Raw genomic sequence first — 4661 nt, forward strand, 5'->3', positions numbered from 1 at the left:
TAATTCAACATCTAATGTCTGTGTTTCAGCCCCACATAATTTAACACATTCCACAGATGCAAACGAATGCGTAGGCCCTGAGTCAAATAGTACAATAAATTTAAATGAAAACATGTTAATCGTACCTGTCACTACGTCGCCGGCCACCTCAGCATCACCTAGTGTCAAAGCAAAGACCCTAGCTGGAGCCATATTCCTTTGTTAGCCCCTACATGGTGCTTGGTAGCCTCCTCTAGTAGGTCTAGGAGTAGGAGTAGCACCAATTTGAGCCTGATAGACCCTCATCATATGCCCTGGCTCCCCACACCTATAGCAAACACCTTGCCCAGCACAACACTCCCCCAGGTGTCTCTTCCAGCAAGACGGGCAAGCTTGAGATGGCTGCACACCCTGGAAACCCCGATTCCCGGTCTCCTACCTTTGATCTCTGTAATAGCCACCTTTCTTCCATGAACTACGTCTGACTCCCTGCTGGGACTGGAAGGTGTGGATCTCTTCTTCTGCCTCTGCTCCTTAGCCTCCAACCGCTCCCCAATCTCTGCTATAGTGGCTTTATCCACCACCTCAAAAAAATCATGCAACTTCAGTATCGATACCTACTTATATATTTCTCTCCTCAGGCCTCTCTCAAACTGCCATAACTTCTTTAGTTCATCTGGTATAATGTACGGGACGAAGCGAGATAATTCGATGAACCTCACTGCGTATTGTTGTATGGTCTGCTGTCCCTGCTTCAAATTCAAGAACTCCTTAATCTTCACTTCCTTGGATGAGGCCAAAAATACTTGTCGAAGAATGTCTCCTTAAACCACTCTCATGTCATCTCCACAGGTATCGTCCTCTACTGCTTTAATAATCTCACCGCCGACCACCATCTCTCGGCCTCCCCAATCAGTCTGCAGGTAGAAAATAGCACCCACTGCTCCTCTGAACACTACAGTATCACAAATATTTTCTTTATCTCCTGCACCTAGTTTTCAGCGACTACAGGATCTATTTCCCCTGAGAAAGCCGGAGGATTCATCTTTATAAATTTCTCTATCGAGCTACCGAGGCCTACCGATGGACCACCTTGTTCCCTCGAACTCCTGGCAATTTTGGCCATAACTTGCCATGCCACGCTGCGAAAAACTGCATCTGAATCACTGCCTACAGCACCTGAGGGTCCAGCATCCTCATTCCCACTAGCGTGGGCACTACTGTCACCAGGGTCCATCTTGAAAAACAAATAACTTAACTCAAAACCCCTTCACTGTACATATATCCCCCAACCAATTTATTATTTATTCCTAATTAATTCATCCCCTAATCTTAATTCAACATTCAAACCTGCAACCTAGATACCCAACCCGACGATAGTTTACCATGACTTTCCTGAAATTGTCACCCCAGGAAAATCACACAAACCACCACGGAAGTCCTGCATCTAGACTACAAAGCCAGACCTCAAATCCCCTTATCCTATACTCTGGTATTATTACTACTGCACTCTAAAGTCTACAGAACCTAGTATCCTAGGCTCTGATACCAAACTATAATGACTTGCTTATCTTAATATATATATATATATATATATATATATATATATAAACACAATAAATAAAACAGTCAACTCTAACCCGTGGGTAACGGGGACACTTGTCATTCACAGCGGAAACCTAAGCAGCAGTAAATATAAATAACAACCATCAACCAATAATTCATAATACTATAGTCTACTATAAACCCAAAATACTGTGTTCATATACAACCTCAAAGTATCAAAAATACATCTAGGATCCCACAACAAAAATCTCCTGACCCTAGTATAAGACTTACCCTCCTAACGGGGTAACTCGATAAACTCAATGGCGGCCACGTTGCGCCGGTCTTTCTAAGTTTCTTGAAAATCATTTAATGTTCGGGGGTGAGACACTTCTCAGTAAGGAAAAATAAACTAAATATAGCCATGTGACAATATGAATACTTAATGATAATATAAATATATAGTACAATCATCATACCATAAAACATTCATCATTCAATAACTGCAAAAACGTATACTTTCATATTTCTAATAAATCATACTAATCATAACTGTTTGGTATAGCTAATAATACTGAAAATATACCCAGGATGAATAGCTAGCTGATGTCATGTATTACCCCCCATGACGGGTTGTGCAGCTCGAAGGCGGGACCCGATAATGGCTGGTTAACCATTGCCAAATCAAAAATGTATGTAAGTACAATGAGCCCGCCACACCCTGGTCCAGATTGTCAGGTGGATGTCTATACTCTACACTGAAAGCCACATCAACTATCCATCTTCCACCCCCTCGTGGGGTGGTTAGCACCAATCTGATCATAGATATCTGAACTAAAAGCTACGGTATCGTGCTCCTGAACTGAACTAAACTAACATATGGGTTCTGATAACATATAATACATGATAATATAGCATTTAACATAAATAGATTGATAGCATTTCTATAATTTCATAAATACGGCCTCGTGCCAAACATTTCATAAATATGGCCTCGCTCCGAACATTTCATAAATACAGCTTGGTGCCGAACATTTTATAAACACGGCCTTGTGCCGAAATCATACGTAAAATACGGCCTCGCGCCAGCTATCAATCACGGCCTTGCTCCGAATATCTCATACATATCATTCTGAACAATAAATCAATTATTATGTATTTTCAACATCATTTTGTACTGTAATATTTCATATTCCTGAAAACATGCTTCATTTATAACATAGTCATATCATAATACTTCTCACGTAAAGTAATATTCATGCCACACATTTTCTGTATAAAACCATACATTATATTCTAAAATCATAATTTCTGGCATCTCATACTTATATATACATTTCAACATAATAGCAGTATTTTTCCCAAATGTGCATTTCCTTCGTAATATACAGATGTAATACATGCTTTCTTGAAAATTAATTTACTAATAAATAATAATAATTTGCATGAAAAAATAACTGTTTTAGTTTATTCCCTTACCTGACACTGAAAGAAACCCCCTAAAATTTTTGGTCCTGCACTCGTAGGGTTCCCCGTTCAACTCCCTGAAAACAATAACTCGCAGAACTAAACTTCGATATTTTCACGTGAATATCATTTCCTATAACTACAGTAAGACCAAATTTGGCATAAAAAGTCTTACCTCAACCTAGAGATGAATTTCAACTTGCCTCCACCTACGATCCGCTCCAGCAGATTTGGAGAGAACTTCCCTAGGAGTGTTGTGGTGGCCTCAGATCATCGATTCGGTGAATGACGGAGCTGATATCGAAGAAAGAAGGGAGGGAAACTGAAGGGAGAGAGAGAGACAGAGAGAGAGAGAGAGATTTTTCTTAAATTGTGTGTTTAAATCCAGGTTTTTGATATTTATAGAGTCGGATTCGTTGGTGAGACACATTGCCTCGTCGACGAGTCTTGTAGAATGTTCATCGACGATTTTGCACCTTCGTCAATGAATTTTAGACTTCCCCAAAATCCTCTCTCAGTATCTTCTCATCGACGAAACTTGTGTTCATCGACGAGGCCCTCTTGTAACCTCGTCAACGAATTCTCTGTGTTCGTTGACTGGGACTTGATAAATTCCTTAGTCATTTCTCCCAAAGTGCAATGTCGTCGACTGCCTTCTTCTATTACCGTTACCATTTCCCCTCCTGTCTATTCAAATTACATTATTATTATTATTATTCGAGTCATTACACCTCTGCACTCGCCACAGACTGTGGTTGCTGTCCTAAAGACAAGAATTGATCTAAATTTTTAACTATGGTGTGCAATGTGGGCGCAAGGCCATGGCCCGCGGCTAACTCATAGACTCCCTTAGGATTGGCAGATGGAGGTTAGGACAATCTACGAGTAGAAACAACATGCTGCTGATTATTCTTGGAGAGGTTCTCAAAGAGAGCCCAGACCTCATTCTCGTGTTTGGTGAGGAAAGTACCTTCACAGGATGCATCTACCTTGGCTTTTCTTGCTCAGCTAATCTTTCATAAAATGTCTGAACGAATTGCCACCTAGGGACTTGGTGGTGTGGACATTTGCGCAAAAGGTCCCTAAAGCGCTCCCATGTCTCAAAAAATAGTTCCCCATCTAATTGTGAGAAACTAGTGATAGCCTTCCTCAGCTGGTTAGTCTTCCCAATGGGGAAGTACTTTGTTAAGAACTCATGTTACATGGTGGTCCAGTGGACACCGAGTTCGAATCTAAGGAATTCAACCAATATTTGGCCTTGTCCTTCAGGGAGAATGGGAAAAGTCCTAGTCGGAGGGCATCATCACCAAAATTAGCCATTCGAATAGTGGAACAAATTTGAAGAAATTTATCAAGATATTTGTAAGGATTTGAATTCCCAAAGAAATTGGTAAGCATCAAGATGATGGAAGTCTTAATCTTAAATTGCACCACCTCAACCTCTGCGAACCGGATGCAAGACGTCGAAGTGTATGTGTTGGGTATAAAGTAGTCTCTAAGGGGCTGAAGAGGTTGCTCCTCCACCATAGGATAGCGGGGAGCTTGGGGTTCCAAGATTTGAAAGGTAGGAACTGAATTATGTTCAATCATGATTTTAAGTTCAGACGACTTGGTAAACTTGGGACTAGAGGTAGATTTCCTAATGGACCTACAAAATCTCTCAATCTCGG

The 4661-nt window shown here is 40.8% G+C and overlaps 1 non-coding gene across 1 annotated transcript; it reads left to right on the top strand.

The window, feature by feature from the left end:
- Positions 1-4040: 4040 nt before the first annotated feature.
- Positions 4041-4146, top strand: LOC131149952 (small nucleolar RNA R71). Its single transcript, XR_009135342.1, has one exon. It is a non-coding gene; the product is annotated as a small nucleolar RNA R71 (small nucleolar RNA).
- Positions 4147-4661: the final 515 nt, after the last annotated feature.

Source organism: Malania oleifera, chromosome 2, assembly GCF_029873635.1.
Source record: "Malania oleifera isolate guangnan ecotype guangnan chromosome 2, ASM2987363v1, whole genome shotgun sequence".
In the NCBI taxonomy this organism is placed as follows: domain Eukaryota; kingdom Viridiplantae; phylum Streptophyta; class Magnoliopsida; order Santalales; family Ximeniaceae; genus Malania; species Malania oleifera.